Genomic DNA, 18,417 nt, shown 5'->3' on the forward strand with positions numbered 1-18,417 from the left:
GAACCACCTCCTATACACTATTCCTTATGATGGAGTCATATTACTCCACCATAGCATCAACCCACATTGGTTGAGATACTAGTTCCTCCAATGAAGAAGGATTTTTCTCAATGAGTTGTATGATGAGAGCCATATACACAGTGTACCTATCTAGGGATCTCTTCATGCATGGAGATGTCAGAGCTCCCACATGCTCTTTTGCATCCTATACCAATATTCCAACTTATCTAGTTCTCTTTCTCCCCTCTCTGGAAGATTGTGATTGAGTCGGTGCCTCCACTCATCCTCTTGTTTGCTCCTCTACATGTGGTTTCTCTAGAACATCTTGCAGGTCTGTATGAGGCTCCTATTTTGCAGCTAGAAGCTACTCCTCCAATGGGATAGTCAACTCTCGCTCTAGAGAGAATCTCATAGCCTTTGCATCATGCAGTTTTACATCTATCCTCACTACTGTCGCCTTCAGTTATGGAAATTACACCCTGTAGTTATGTCGTGTGTCTGCGTATCCTACAAAGGCTCCTATCTTAGTTGTAGGCTGAAGTTTCTTCCTCCTATCATTAGAGACATGATAATACACTATAGCTCCAAAAATTATGAAACGAGATAAATGTGGCTTTCTTCCAGAGAAATTTTCTTCAGGTGTGATCATGCCAAGTATTCTATGAGGTCTCACGTTTTGTAAATAAAATGTGGTATTGCGTGATTTTTCCCATAGATACAGTGACAACCCCTAATCATGCAACATATCTCTTGCTACTCCCTCTATGCTTTTGTTATTCTTCTCATCCACCCCATTTTGTTGTGGGTTATGTGGTGCTACCAATTATCTTCTAATACCTTCTTTGATATAAAACTTCTTGAAGGTGTGAGATACATATTCTCCTCCTTTATCCCTTCTTAGGGCTTTCAATTTCTGACCAATCTCCTTTTCAGCCAACTCTTTGAATTCAACAAATTTTGAGAAAACTTCATCCTTCTTTCGTATGAAGAAGATCCAAAATTTTCTTGAAAAGTGATCAATGAAAATTAAAAAATATGTGTTTTTTTCTCTAGGTTGTATAAAATGGTCCAAAAACATCATAGTGGGCTCACTCCAAGATTTCTCCAGCTCTGATATCTCCGCCGTGGAAGGTGGATTTGACAGATTTCCCCAATGTGTATCCCTTGCAGACATCATATTGGCCAAGGGTGCATTTCAGGAGACTAGTGGTAATGTGATACATGATTTTGTAGGTTTTAACCCCGTATAGAAATTACCTGCATATGAATTCTAAAACACAGAAAATAAACAATGTGAGAGCATAACACATAAAACACATATACGCAGAGATTTTCCCCTAGATCCCAAAACTAGGACTACTAGCTTGATTTTTTAATTATGTTCCTTTCAATGTTATAATACATATTTATACATGTCGAAGCATCCAATACCATGGACTGAAAACCATCGCGTCCAAAACCATGTGGGAAAATCATGCACAAAACCATAGGTGGGTCATCCCAACCTAACATAGCGTCCAAAACCAAAATTTTCTGGGGCACTGCCCTAGACCCCATAGAGTGGGGTTACCTACACCCCTCAATCCTCTTGTGACCCACCCCACTACGCAATCGGTGCAACGAATGGGGGGCTCTGACCCCCCTATAAACCCCCAATTAAGTATGTTGGCTAGTCGTGGAAAGAATATAACACAACCCAACATTCTCCTACTTCTTGTTTTCTTTCCACATGGAGCCACAAGAGAACTTAGTCATTTATTCATCCCTATAATGCCCATTGTTTCGCTACACCAAGAGAACTTCTCAGAGCTCACAGATTTTGTTAATGCATCTGCAGTATTCTTCAAAGTGTCCACCTTTAATAGCAACACCTTTTTTTCTTCTATAATATCCCTCACAAAGTGATACTGAACATCAATGTGCTTTGTCTTTGAATGATATGTAGGGTTCTTTTCCAAGAAAATTGCACTTTGGCTGTCACATTCTATCCTTATAGCTCCCTATACTAAGCCCATACTTGAACACAATCTCTGCAACCAAACTGTTTCCTTGCTTGCATGAGTGGCTGCCATGTATTCTGCCTCTGTAGTTGATAGTTCCACTACAGATTGTTCTTACTCATCCAACTGACTACACCTCCAAATAGGTTAAAAACATACCCACTTGTATATCTTCTCTGATCCAGATGTCTAGCCGAGTCTGCATCAACAAAGCCATGAATATCAAACACTCTATCTAATCCTGGTCTTCCTTGGTAGCACAAACCATAATCACTAGTGCCACGCAAATACCTGAAAACCTGCTTCATTGCTATCCAATGCTCCTTTCCTGGTTTTGACATAAACCTGCTCAATAATCCCACTGCATGTGCAATGTCTGGTCTAGTACAAACCATTGCATACATCAGGCTACCGACTGCACTTGCATATGGAACATGGGACATGTCATCTTCCTCTTCTTATGGCTTGGGACATTGTTTAGCAGATAAATTTACACCTACAGGAATAGGAACCTTCACTGGTTTACTATCCTACTTATTAAATATTTGTAGTATTTGTTAGAAAATTAAATATTACGGAGCAATGGAACACATAAAATATTGCAAAAATATAAACACAGAAAATGCATAAAACAAGAGAGACACAAATATACGTCGTTCACCCAGTTTGGGCTACATCCATGGAGAAATAGCTAGTCCTTATTTTATTATATTATCCAGCAAACTGAAGAGATACAACCTACAATAGATCTGCTATAACACCCTCTTCGCTCTCAATCTCCTCTCTCTTCCTTACTCAGAATATAGATGTGATATAGACGCAATACAATCCCCTCATATATAGTGAGGGGTTACCTTCTAGGGAAAAAAACCCTAAATTAAACATAACTTCTACCGTTAGATCATCTGCCTAATGAACTACCCAGATTGATGAGAAATTACTAGACTTTTACAAGGAAATTTTACATCTATTTTTAGCTTCGGGGGCACTGCCCCCGAACCCCCGCTGGGGGACCGTTGGCCCCTGGACCCCCCAGCTGGGGGGGATTAGGCCCCCTGCATGGAGGGGTGTACAATCTTCCTGAGGTATACATCCGATTGAAAATTTTGAATACAAAAGATAATCAGGATCCACACCCAACAATATCCCACTTGGAGATTGATTATAGCAACTCCACCGCTACTTCATTTGCTAGACAATGACTTCACTTTGGACCTGGCTATTTCTCATCTTCTTCATCATACTTGAAGACCAATTGAAATTGAGTAGATTCTCAGTTTCTCCCTGGTTACAACTTTTGTTAACATATCTGTAAGATTCTGGCTAGTGTGTATCTTTTCCAGCTTCAGTTGTCCATCTTCCAATACTGACCGTATGAAATGGTACTTGAGCTGTATATGTTTAGTCTTGGAATGAAATGCAGCGATCTTTGCAAGATGTATGGCACTCTAACTGTCACTATGTAACCTACCCAACTCCTGCTTCTTACCCAATTCATCCAGAAACCTTTGTAACCAAATCATTTCTTTACTAGCCTCTCTAGTAGCAACATACTCTGCTTCTGTTGTTGAAAGTGCAACAACACTTTGGATTTTTGAAACCCAACTGACAGCTGTTCCACCTATAGTAAATACATATCCTGTAGTGCTCCTCTTGTTATCTTTGTTACCTGCCATATCTGCATCAACATATCCCTATAGAGAAATGTTTGAACCACCAAAGCATAATTCTTGATTTGTGGTACCTCTCAAATACCTAAGAATCCACTTCACCGCCATCCAATGTTCTTTTCCTAGATTTTTCATGTAGCTACTTACAACTCCCACTACATGTGCAATATTAGGCCTTGTGTAGACCATTGCATATAATAAGCTTCCAATTGTTGATGCATATGGAACTTGAGACATATGATCCATTTCTTCCTGAGTCTTGGGACACGCCTCCTTACTTAATTTGAAATGGTTAGCCTAAGGTACAGTAACTGGTTTTTCATTCTGCATATTAAACCTTTTCAACACCTTTTCTATGTACTCACTTTGAGACAATGTTAATTTGTGATTCTTCCTGTCTCTAGTTATTCTCATACCAAGGATTTGTTTTGCATCACCCAAGTCCTTCATTGCAAATGAGTTTTCCAATTTCCTTTTGAGCACATTTATTTCCGACATGTTAGAACCTGCAACAAGCATGTCATCTACATACAATAACAATTTAATATAGCTGCCATCATTTTTCCTTTTGAGATAAACACAATGATTAGAGTGACATCTAGTATAACCTTTTTCATACATAAACCCATCAAATTTTAGATACCACTGTGTTGGAGCCTGTTTTAAGCCATACAAGCTCTTCTTCAACCTGCACACTAGTTTCTCCTTCCCTTTTACCTCATATCCTTGTGGCTGCTACATATATATCTCTTCCTCCAAATCCCCATGGAGAAAGGCTGCCTTTACATCTAAGTGTTCAAGATGCAAATCTTCAGTTGCTCCTAGACTTAAAATAGTTCTGATTGATGTCATTTTCACAACAGGAGAAAACATCTCATCAAAGTCTACACCCTTTTTCTGTGCAAACCCCTTCACTACAAGTCTAGCTTTGTACCTTTTTCTACCTGCATCTTCTTCCTTTAGCCTGTAAACCCATTTATTTTGCAATGTTGTTTTACTTGTAGGCAACCTAAATAAGTTCCAAGTCTGGTTATGCACTAAGGAGTCCATCTCTTCTTTCATGGCTTGCTCCCACTTCTTCCTAGTTTCTACCTGCGCTGCTTCTTCATAACATTTTGGTTCACCAGAATCAGTCAGCAATACATAATATAATGAAGGAGAGTATCATTCAAGGGGTCTACTTATACTGGTAGATCTTCTAACACCACTTTCATGTGTTTTACGTGCTTGTTGCTGTTGTGGTTGTTGTTCTAGGTATTGATCATTATGATTTTTAGGCACCATCACTTTTCCTATGATATCATCAAGCACTGTGTATTCTTTGTTTTCACTTTCCTATTTCTTTTCCTGCAACTGATTCTTATACAAGACCTTTTCATTGAATATTACATCTCTGCTCCTAATGATTTTGTGATTTTCATAATCATATAATTGATAACCAAAATCATTAACACCATATCCAATAAAGGTACATTTCTTTGATTTTGCCTCAAGCTTGGTTCTATTTTCTTTATTAATGTGGAAAAATGCTTCACAACCAAAAGTCTTTACAAATGAGTAGTTTACCTTTTTACCTGTCCATGCCTCCTCTGGAATACCACCATCCAAGGAACTTGAAGGCCCTCTGTTTATTAGATAAATAGCAGTGTCTACAACATCTGCCCAAAATTGTAAATGCAATCTTGCATGCAATCTCATGCGCCTTGCACACTCCATGATTGTCCTGTTCATCATTTCTGACACACCATTTTCTTGTGTTGCTCCTGGAACTGTATTCTCTCTACGAATTCCATTCTATGAACAATACCTATCAAAATATTTGCTGCAATATTCACCTCCATTATCTGATCTGAGACACTTCAACCTTTTCCCTGTCTCATTTTCAACCAAAGCTTTCCATTTCTTGAAAGTATCAAATACATAAGATTTATTTCAAATACAATAAATCCAGGTTTTTCTGGTTGCATCGTCAATAAAAGTAACATAATAACAAGAACCACCAAGAGATGATAACTGAGCAGGTCCCCATACATCTGTATAAACAAGCTCTAATTTTTTTCTCCTCTTTTATTTCCCAACTCTAAGGAATCTGACTCTCTTCTGTTTTCCATAAACACAATTTTCACAAAATTTTAAATCAACATGCTTCAAACTTGGAAACAAATTTCTTGAGTGAAGAATCTGCATCCCCTTCTCACTCATGTGCTTGAGCCTATGATGCCACAATGTTGTATCTTCTCCTGTAGAGGTTAAAGCATTAGCAAAATTAGAAATACTATTGTATAAGTACAATGTACCAAGATTTTATCCTTTCGATATTACCAGGGATCCTTTAGTGACCTTCTAGGGTTTTATCTATGAAACTAGTTACGCAACCTTCACCTCCCAACTTCCCTGTTGAAATTAGATTTTTCTTCAGATCTAGAACATGCCTTACCTCCTTCAATAGTCATTGATTTCCATTCTGCTGTTTTATGAAAACTATACTCATTCCAACGATTTATAGGGTTTATCATCACCCAATCGAACCTGTCCAAAATCTGCTTGAAAATAATCATGAAAATGTCTCTTATCAGGTGTGGCATGGAATGAGGCCCCTGAATCTACCAACTGGCATCAATAATATTTTCTAGTGAAAGATTCAAAGCATCTTGCAACACATCACCTGTTACATTTGCTTCATGATTAGTTTCTTGTTGCATGTCTCCTTCTTTTCCCTTCTGAGACTTGCAGGTTTTCTTCAGGTGTCCTTTCTTCCCTCATTTTCAACACACTATCCCCGATTTGGAATTGGATCTGCCTTTTCTTGACTTACTGTGATATCCTGGGCTCTTTCCTCTTTCCATTTTTCTTCCCGTAATCTCTACAGTCAGAGCATTACTTGATGTCTCACTAGAGCTTTTTTGTCGCATTTCCTCGCTAAGGAGTGCACTGACAACATCATCAAACTTTAAAGTACTAGATATAGAGGTAGAGTTACTAATGGCCATAACCAAACCATCCAACTTTCCGGCAATGAGCACAAGAATAACAGAGCCCTAACTTCATCATCAAAATTTACCCCTACAGAACTTAACTAACATGTAACTGTATTAAAATCATTTAAATGGTCTGCAAAACATCCACCTTCTGACATCTTCATATTAAGTAAATGCTTCCTAAGAAATACCTTATTTGAGGCCGAGGGTTTTTCATATAGTTTAGCCAATGCTAACATTAAGCCCTCTATTGTTGTTTCCTTTGAAATATTAAATGCTACTGGTGATGCTAGGCACAGCCGTATTGTTCCAAGTGCCTTTCTGTCAAGAATATCCCATTTTGTGTGTGTCATACTCATCAGCTTCTTTGTATTTCCCCTGAATGGTAGGTACAGATCTCTTTGATACAGATAATCTTCCATCTGCATCTTCCATTATGGTAGTTTTGGCCGTTTAATTTTTCGACCCTAAACCTACCATCTTTCACCATTGCTCCCACTCGAACTAGAAGCCTTCTCTCCTACGCGTTTATCAGCCAAATAGACTTTTGGCTCTGATACCAGTTGTTAGAAAATTATATATTACAGAGCAATTTCTAACAGTATTGTCTCAATATACTTCCTCTGGTTTAACCAAAGCTTCCTCTTTTCCCAGTCTCTTTTAATTTCCATGCCAAAAATATAGCTTGCAGCACCAAGATATTTCATGTCGAATTTGGAGGACAATTAGGTCTTCAAATCCTGTATAATTTGTTTGTCATTTCCAACCAACAACATATCATCCACATACAAGACCAAATAAATAACACGGTCACCAATTAATTTAAAATACACATAGTGATTTGCTTTGCTTCTAGTGAAGCCAAGTCCCCATATAAATGCATCAAATTTCTGATACCACATCCTTGGTGACTGTTTTAACCCATGCAAAGACTTCTTATCTTGCATACTAGTTCTTGCTTACCCCTTACATCAAAACCTTCATGTTGCTTCATGTAAATCTCCTCTTCCAGATCCTCGTGAAGAAATGTTGTCTTCACATCCATCTGTTCTACCTCAAAATAAAAATTAGCAACAACAGATAAAAGTAACCTAATATAAGTTACCGTGGAAACAGGAGAAAAAATATCACCAAATTCAATTCCCACCACCTGGGAATAACCTTTTGATACCAATCGAGCCTTGTATTTCTCCACCTTTCCTTCTGCATTTGTCTTCTTCTTAGACACCCATTTGCTACAAATGGGTTTCCTACTAGCCGACAACTCCACCAGATCCCAAGCCTCATTTTTGTGCAAAGATGCCATTTCATCAACCATGGCCTCTTTCTAGAGTTTTCCATCCTCTGAATCACTACTTCCTTCATAGTTCTAGTATCATCATCAGTAATAGATAAAGAAAAATTTGAATAGAAAGTAGATGGACTACACCTTTTTGTCTACCTTCTTTCTCGAACTGATCTTCTCATACTCAGAGTTTGTGGCTCTTCATCTTCTGATTCCTCCTCTGCTGTAGAGTCTGATTCTTCCTTATTTAGCTCAAACTCTGTCTTCTTAGGTTCCTTTGGTTGGACTTCATGTCTAATACCATCTTTCACTTGTATGAACACCACATCTCGGTTGTACACAACCTTCCTTGTTACTGGGTTCCAAAGCTTATAACCCTTTAAACCATCCTTATACCCAATAAAGATGCACTTTTCAAATTTACTATCCAGCTTGGTTCATTTCTCCTTTGGAACATGTACATATGAATCACATCCAAATACCCTCAGATGTGAAAGAGAGGGTTTCTTACTAGTCCATACCTCTTGTGGAGTTTTATCCTCCAACGCTGATGAAGGTGATCCGTTGACCAGGTAACATGTTGTCTCCAGTACCTCTGCCCAGAATTCCTGTCCTAACTCGGCACCACTGAGCATGCTTCTTGCCCTTTCCATCAATGCTTTGTTCATTCTTTCTACAACTCCATTTTATTGAGGTGCATATGGAGTAGTCTTCTGTTTTGCTATACCACACTTCTTACAGAATTCTTCAAATTCCTTACTACAAAACTCTCCACCATTATCTATCCTCAACACCTTTATCTTCTTCTCTGTTTGGTTTTCCACCAGAGCCTTGAATTCTTTAAACCTGTCAAAGACTTCAAATTTCCTCTTAAGGAAATATATCCATGTATTCTTTGAGAAGTCATCTATAAATGACACATAGTACATAAACTTACCCAGTGATGGAACCTTCACAGGTCCAAACACATTACTATGCACAAGCTCTAATATATGTTTCTCCCTCTTACCACCAGAGGGGAAAGTCACTTGATTCTACTTCCCATATATATAATTTTCATAGAAATCAAAATCCAGAGAGATATTACTCATACCTTCTACCATACCTTTACCATGAAGTATTTGAAGGCCCTTCTCTCCAATATGTCCAAGCCTTTGATGCCACAGCATGGTCTTCTCTCCAAAGACGACTAGATTTTCTGATCCACTTTCAGGAACCATAGAGCTATTGTACCCATCAACAACTGTGCTACCTTGCAGCTTTTACAAAGTTCAAATCTGAACTCCCCGCATAAATACCAATTCTCCCTGAACCATCTTGCAAGCATCCTTCTCGAACACTATTTGTACACCTGTATCATCCAACTTGCTTACAAAAATCAGATTTCTGGCCAATGCAGGAATATGCAGAACACCTAGAAGTGTTCTAACCCTTCCACCTTGCAACTTCAACTTTAATTTTCCATGACCAATGATTCTAGCCTTCTTATCATTCCCTAAGAATACATCACCACCATCGTATTTCTCATAATCGCAAAACCATTCTCTATGGGGGTGAAGTGAAAGGATGCATGTGAGTCAATCAACCATGCCTCATGATCTACTTGTGTACTTAAAGAAGCTAAGTACACATCCCCACCTTCATCTGAGGTGGTTTTCACCTCTGCAGAAGGAGCATCATTAGATCCCTTTCCTTTATTAGGAGCTTTAGATTTACAGTCCCCTTTGTAGTGCCCTTCCTTTGTGCATTTCTAGCACACCACCTTTATAGGTTTTCCTGGAGATTTAGATCTCCCTCTAGATTTAGATCTCCCACTCGATGGCTTATTTTTGTTTTTGTTCTGGGACCGCCCTCCTACAGACAAGGCATCACCATACTGGCTCTCCATATTTTTCCATCTCATCTCCTCCATCAACAAGGATGATATTATTTCATCAAATTGCAAGGCAGTTGCATTGCTACCTATTGCAATAACCAGAATATCCAATGAATCTGGTAAAGAACACAACAAACTGATGCACTTATCTTCATCTGAAATTTTAATATCAATAGATGCTAACTGACTTACCACAATATTAAATGCGTTCAGATGCTCTGTCATCAAGTCTCCATCTTTCATCCTCAGGTTATATAGCTTTTTCTGCAGGAACAATTTATTCACCGGAGACTTAGATTGGTACAAAGTCCCTAACTTGTCCCATAAAGCCTTCGTTGTAGCTTCCCCTCATACATTCAACAATATTGAATCTGAGACACACAATTGTATTGTGCTCTTTTCCTTCTGATCCAACTTCTTCCATTCTTCATCGGACACTCCCGTTGGTTTAGTACCCAGATCTACCGTAATCCACTAATCTTTATCCACCAACAGATCCTCCATCTCGAGTTTCCAAAACTCAAAACTCCGACCATTAAATTTCTCGATCTCTATCTTTCCACTACTTGCCATCTTCTTTCACCACCAGAATCAATCTCGCAGATATCCCATGGAACAGGGTCTACCACAGGCCTGAGCGAATCCCCTCAGCAACAAAGGCGTCCCCTTGAAGCCAAAACAACTATGATACCAAATGTAGGTTTTAACTCCATACATAAATTACCGGCATATGAATTCTGAAACACAGAAAATAAACAATGCGAGAGCATAACACATAAAACACATATACACAGAGACTTCCCCTGGATTCCAAAACCGGGACTACCAACTTGATTTTTTCATTATGCTCCTTTCAATGTTATAATACATATTTATACATGCTGAAGCATCCAATACCATGGACCGAAAACCATCGCGTCCAAAACCATGTGCGAAAATCATACACAAAACCACAGGTTGGTTCGCCCAACCTAACATAGGGTCCAAAACCAAAATTTTCACGAGCGCTGCCACGGACCCCATAGAGTGGGGTTACCTGCACCCCTTAAACTCCATATGACCCTACCCGCTACACAATTGGCACAATGAAGTGGGGGCTCCGCCCCCAATCAACTATGTGGGCTAGTCATGGAAAGAATATAACACAACCCAACAGATTTTTAAGGCCCCATGGTGTAAGTGTCACATGCACCTGTGCTAGAGTTCTGTAACATCTTGAATTTGCACATTTTCTTCCCTTGTACTTATTGTAGCATAGACTTCCACCTCAAGTTTATAGAGATTCTTCACTCAAACTATAATTTTATTTTCCTACCAAGTAGATACATATACAAAAAAATGATTGATCCTTTCTGAAAACAACATTATAGCTAGGATCCTCCAATACAACTACAAATATGAGGTTCTTCTTCAATCCAGGTACATACATAACATCTTTTAGATGAATATGGGAATTTGATTCCCTATTAAAGGTTATGGTCCTAATTCCTTTGGTAATGTACCACCCATCATCCCCAAGTTCTATGCGCATCTAGAGATCCTTCTCCTCTAGGCTACTAAAGAATTATTTACATCCCATCATATGGAATGAGGCACCTGAATCTAGATACCATATACTCCCATTACAGTGTTGGCTATGCATGTAATAATGGTGAAGTCTAATTCAAATTGTAAGGCAAGTGCTTCAACACCTGCTCCTCCTGAAGGATTCTTGTTAGACTTCTTGTGTGGACACTTTGTTTCATAATGCCCGAATTCATGGGAGTGAAAACATTTTATCTTGCTTAGGTCCTTCTTCTCACCATTGTTCTGGTTGGACTCTGGTTTTCTTTGGGCCTTCTTTCTCTTAAATGTCTTTCCCTTCCTAACCAAGGAAAGAATATCTTCCTCATATTTTGATGTTACTCAATATCTAGAGTTCTGATGAATGTCTTCCTGCACCAAATCAGACCAAAGTCTCTCCCAATTTGGTAATTTTTCCCTTCCATTTACGGAGTCCTCATATTTTTTTTCAGGATTTTGGAAGGCCTAGGAGTGTTAGGCTCACTAGTTCTGAAGAGGGTGTGTTTTCTCCAACTCCTCCAATCTCATCTCAAGAATGAGTGAACCTTGACAGGTAATGTGGAATGGCTTCTCATTTCTACACGCAGATGTTTCTAAGCTTGTCCCTCAATGATAATTTCCTAACATCACTACCATTTCAAATAGCTCATTGAGGGTCTTCCACATAGCAAAGGGAGTCACCTTGTCATGTAAATTAGACACTATGTGGTCTCTCACGCCCTCCAAGATGATCCTCTTAGTTTTTTTGATATCATTCATCCATTCGGCTAACTTTTGTGATTCTTATACTGGTTACTTTGGAATGCCAATTTTCGTGTAATATAGAACACCATTATCATCGAGCACTTCTTTCATCCTATCCTTCTAGGCTGTGAAATTTGATGTTCCCTTAAGGGAATACTCAAATTTCAATTCATTGAAATATTTTTCTCTAACATAAGAAAATTTCTTCATTGAATCTACAAATAGAAATATCGAAAGGAGAAGCTCTATTGACCAGCTTCTAGTGTGATTTCAGCGTTGATACCATGTAGAAATTAATAGAAATTTTCTACTACTAATGAAATCATAATTTAGAAACACATGAAATGACATGAAACTATCAAAACCACATGAACATAATGATTTATAGGGAAACTAACTCGGAAGAACCCCTCCTCTACTTTTCATTAATAATATGAGAATGAGAAACTATTACAATGTCTTGCTTCAATTGTGAACCATAGCCTACTCTATAGGCCTATTCTCCTACTGATTGTCCTGCTTTGTCCAATACTTACCCAATTTAAGGCCCCAACTTGCTCCTATTTCCTTGCACAATGCTGGAGGAAATTAAATCCTAAAATATAGGAATTTTCTCCTTTTTTCTTACGCAAACCCCAAGGGATGTTTCACCTACTTGACTGCCAAGCATATACAGTCAACTAGAATACAGTTGATAATTATAATGTGCTTTTTCCTTCATTCTAGCTCGACAATTCGAATTCGATCAATGGCTGGGCTATTATTAGTTGGTTGACTAGTTTAACTATGAGATCATTGAGTTAACAATAGTTCTACTACTCAACTGACCTTCAACTAACTCGACTAGGTACTTGACCTCAATGCACTGATTCAAACTGAAAATAAGTGAACTAGATTACTATATTTTAGCAATCACTACATGAAAAACTATAATTCTAGCCTATAACTCGAATTCACTAAGTAAACTAGTAGATAGAGCCATGTCATACAAGTCAACTTCAATCCAAGTCATGTTTATCTTGTGGAAAATCAATTACTAAATTCGAATAAGGCACAAGTCAAATCTAGCCTTTTTGACTACAAATTCTTACACAATCCTATTTTCTTATATTGTCCTATTCATTTACCTCTTTGATTGTTTTCTTGATGTCCTAGGATGGACTCGTTATGGCTACATGTGCTTGATGGAATCTTTCATTCTCCTGTACGCCCTTCTATAATTGGGTTTCTTCTTTTTGGCGTTGATGCTACTATAGCCATGAAAACATAGGAGGGTTAAACTTGAGTCCTATCACTTCAATCCTAAGGCTTTGGATGATCCTCTTATACATGGGATTTCTTGCTAATGTTTCCTAGAGTCTATTAGGAGATTCATAGTCCCTTATCTTCATATTGGGAGATAGGACTTTCAATCTTCTCTAGTAGGCTTGTGAACATTCTTTTGCTTGTTCTTTTCCCACAAAATTGGAGAATATAGGCTATTGTCTTAGAATCCTTAACACAACTATCTCAAATTCCGAAGAAAAGTACTTTGAACAACAGAATAAATATAACAGTAAAACAACTAGTGCACAAATATACAATGTTTTATAAGTTTTTAACAACTCAACTTTGTTATATTATCAATATATAATACAACTATCTAGGGACCCTGTACCAGGGATCATGGCCCTCATATAATTAGTAACAAAAGAATAAAACTAGGGTTTCGAAAACTATGACAACTAATATACCATAAATAAGATACAACTAACCTACTAGCTGATGTAGTGCACCTCACAACTCCTCTTGGTTATACCTTGAACACATTTGTTGGTCCTTCTGATCCCAATCTGCAATAACACAAAGTTGCCTCTATCAATGAATCCTACTACTTTAGTTCACTGAATATGGTTGACCATTCTTCACTTTATATGATCATTAGTCCATCAAAAAATCAACAAGTAGGGTCTTCTTATCAGTTGTTCACAACTATGTTTGAACAACTCCTATGCTTCCCACTTCTGCTACTTAACACTTTGGGACTTCTTCCCTCTATTTCCTCCCCATGCTACTCCAATGAAGAAAACATTGGGGCATGGAGGCTACCCACTAGCACCATCCAATGTCATTCTCGAAAATTCAATTTAGGGTTGATTCATAAGCACACTTAAATACCCTTATTCCTTTAAGAGACAAAACCTTAGGCTTCTCCAAGTTTGCCCTTCTTACAACTATCAAATTTATTCTTAACAAACTTATATAGGGAATCAAGGACTACTTTCTATTTCCCTCTAAATAGACCTTCATATGCGTAAACAAATTCTTCCCAAACTAGGACAAATATATAATATGAAACATCCATAGAAGAAGGACTAAAACATACCCTATTTACCAATGTTTTGTTGTCCCTCTTGTCCCCAACTTCTATACTTTTCCTCTGAAATTTCATCCCTTTGATTAAGGCTAACTATAACTACAGTCACAGGCCCACAAACTTGGCCAATATCCTCCCAAACACAGTGTCCTCCTCTCCTTAATAAGATCCTTTACTTGTTGGTCCCTCAACCCTCTTACAACAACATGTAACGATATTTTTGGCACTTAAAATAGGCCCTACAAGACTTGGCCTATACGAGGGCATCTACAATAGTATTCAGCTATTTCTTGAGAATAATTAGCCCTCAAATTTCATAAAACTTCCCAACTTTGGCCTCCTTCCTCACTAGATGCTTCTCCTATATTTGGCCTATTGTCACAAGAGATGTAACCCCAAAAAATCCTCTTATCTTCCTTTCATAACTCTACCTAGATCACGGCTTCCTCAAAGGTATATCTACTCTTGATTCTTGCCCTTTGGATGCAATAATGAGGTTCCTCATCATCTTTATTTATATGCTTCTCTAGGGTTAACAGCTAGCCCATCTAGAGGGGCTCCTCAAGTAAAGTAACACTTGAATCGCCAACCATTTTTCCCACATGAAACACATAAAAATTAATTTCTTCCAAACTAGAAATCATCTCTTCATGATTGTTGGGATGGGGTCCCCTGGGTCAATTTTGGGGCAAAAGCCCAAGTTTTGAGGCAAAAATCCCAAGTTTTATTGTCAAAAACGTAAATTCTCCGCAAATTATGGTCGCAAAACACGTACATATTTAAAGAGTCATAACGAGTTTTACCATTCTTTATGTAAGTCGATTCAGATTTTTGAGGATCTACCCATGGTCCACGGACTATGGGATTGTATAAATAGGCACATCTTAGAGAGTCAAAGGTATTAGTGGAGAAAGTAATGAAATTTGTCTATGGGAGAAGTCTAGTGAATTAGTGAAGAAGAGTAGGAAGAAATTCTTTACAGCTGTGTGCGTAAAGACCTAGAGTAGAGTCCGCAGATGAGTGCTTGAAACCCTACAGTTGAGTGCATAGGGAAGTCTTGAGTCTGTAAGCATTGACTGAATATCAATAAAGAGATTATTCCAGAAATTCTTGTGTTCGTCTATTTATTTCTGCTATGAATGAATGCACTTTATTCCATGATAAATGATGGGTTTATGAAATAACATTGTCTTGATGTGTGACTTTTCTTGATTTATATTGTTATATGAATGCACTTGATGTTAACAATTTACGAGAAGAATATCTTGTTGTATGTTGAAGTTATCAAACACTTAAGCCGATTTGAGTAATTACTGGGTTAAGAGTAATCTTTGATGCACGTAAGTACCTTATTAGCCTGGTCCAAGTCGACGAAAAGTAATCGTAGACCTTCGCAGAGGTCTAGAGGACGATTAGAGGGAGTTGTATCGATAAGACCTAAGGGCTTATTGGTTTGTACAAAGGAAATTTTAGGGCACAAAATGACATTACACTGATCTCTGGGTGCGAAAACTTGGTTCCAACATCCCCCCATATTGCTTCAGGTGACACTTCTGTCCGTGCTCCACAAATTGATGTCAAAAGGGCCAGTAGTCTAATGACTTGTTTGGCACAATTAACTCTAAACCTGGGTCATGACCCACTAAGCCAACAAATGGTTCCATTACTAGGACTGGGATCTGCATAAAGAGATGTGTGATGTTGCATCAGTCGGATCCAACAAAGAAAGAAATTGAGAACTGGTTTGATAGAAAGATCCACCAATTCGCGGGGCAAGAAAATAGAAATCTGTGCCTGAAAAAAGAACAATGGTTGGACAAATATTTGTACACAGAGATACATGAAATTTTCTTCTGCACCTTCCTAATCAAGCTATACGAGTGGATCGCTAAATTGGTAGATGACCAAGGAAGGTGGAGGCTTGACGGTCCAATAGTGTCGACCCCAGAGCTAGTGCAGAGATTGGAAGCCTCTAAAGATAAGATTGCATGCATCGTTGATGACTGGCTTGATCGATGATTTGTGATAGAATTCATGGTCAATACCTCAGTCAGCTACAGCAAAGCAGAGGGCCGCTTCTTCAAGGGACCGTGAGGTAAGTATTTAAGATCTTTGTATACTTGGATTAAAATGTTCTTGTGTGAAAAGCAGGTTATGTCATTTCCTTGATTTTTGGATCTACACGAAGTGGATGAATCTATATAAATGAGGAGAGAGCAGGTCATAAATATAACCCATTGATAGAGTCTCCTCCGAGTGATGATGAGGGTGCGATACATGCATCACCATGAAGTGCTATACAGTTGATAAGGCAAGGCTTTCCAAAAATACCTCATCTGCCCAAACCACCTCCACCTTCACCTCCATAACATACACCTTCGCCCACACCGTCACCACCTTCACCGCCATCCAACATGTCGAATACCATGAAGCTGCCCATTTTCAAGGGCTTGGGAAATGAGGACCTGAATTCATTTCAATTTGTTACGAAGGCTATATGGACAACACAAAATATTGCAGATGATCATATCAAGAAAGCATAGTTGGTTACTGCTCTTCAAGATCGCATGTTGACATTAACTACTGCATTGATAATCCGTTGGCATCATTAGTGGACACTCAGAATACTCTGAACAAGGAGTTCAAAAGGCCTATGTCTGAAACACAATCAGTAGTAGGGTTCAAGGAAATGACAATGAGGATTGGCGAAAAACTCTAGGAGCTTTACTAAAGTGCAGAATCCACGAAGCCAATATCATCTCACAGACAGTCAGCACCATGATTGGTTTATAGACATACTCTTGCCTCAGTTAAGGATTGCTTTGTCATAACAAAGATAGGAACTCAGATGGAAGCGTAGGATATTGCAATGATATTACATGGCACACCTATCTAGGACATGACATTGAGAGTTCAACAGATTCATGTGGAGTTGTAGAACCTCTGCTTGGAGTTTTAGAGCTTGAAGAAGGAGAAAGTAGCTTGGATAGAGGTGTGCAAAGAAGTTTGGTGCCTCAAGTGTAAAAACGAGGGGCATGATAAGGATCATTACCCTGTTTTCATGAATTATATGATAGGAGGAGGGCCCATGCCTCTGAGGCAGGAAGCCCCAGCAGGACCTGTTAGCTCTGCTATGCAGTGATGACTTGTTATCGTCAGAGAGAAGCATGGTTTGTTGGTCCGTGTCCAAAAGAGGGCTCACCTTTAGTCATTCCACCTTTTCTTCCTACCCTGTTTACCCTCCTCTATCTTCATTTCCATATTTTGCTTCCTAAACCTGCCAAAATAGTTCATTTGGCCTTAAGCCACGAGTGCAAAACCATAAACCCACCATAGAACCTCACCAATATGACCTCACGTGCTCATAAACCCCTCGCTGAATCCCCACCATTGATCAGTCCCCGCCAATCCAACGGCTCTCATCGAGCCCAATAAAGTGATCCGCTCAATCATTTCCCACCATCTGATCATCTCCATAAAGATCTGATGACATTCGCTCTCATCGCGCCAACAACTTAATCGAATGATAGCACACGATGAGAGCGGTTTTTCTCTCTCATTAGTTGCTACATGTCGATAGCTGAATGGAATCGCACGACCTCGGGCTATTACTGCTTAGGGCCTGAAAGCGGTGCGATAAATACCATTTACCACCTGACCAATCCATCCTACCCATTAAACTCCTGCGTGACTCTATTTCTCGATGACTGTTCGACCTGCCCGTTGTAGATCTGACGACCCTAACTCATCCCACTCTCACCTCGAACGATAGCCTCGATCGAGTCATCTTTGTCGTTCATTTTCTCAATCTGACGGTCATCCTTCCCGCTCATCCCGACTATTCGTTTGGCCATCTATTCCACGTCCTTTATCACTCTATTGCCCGAAGAAGGAGATGACCAGCTTGATAGTACCAATCACAGTCAGTCCCTAACAACCATATTT

The sequence above is a fragment of the Pinus tabuliformis genome, chromosome 8 (assembly GCF_031772625.1).
Source record: "Pinus tabuliformis cultivar Carrire ecotype Pingquan chromosome 8, CPIR1, whole genome shotgun sequence".
In the NCBI taxonomy this organism is placed as follows: Eukaryota; Viridiplantae; Streptophyta; class Pinopsida; order Pinales; family Pinaceae; genus Pinus; species Pinus tabuliformis.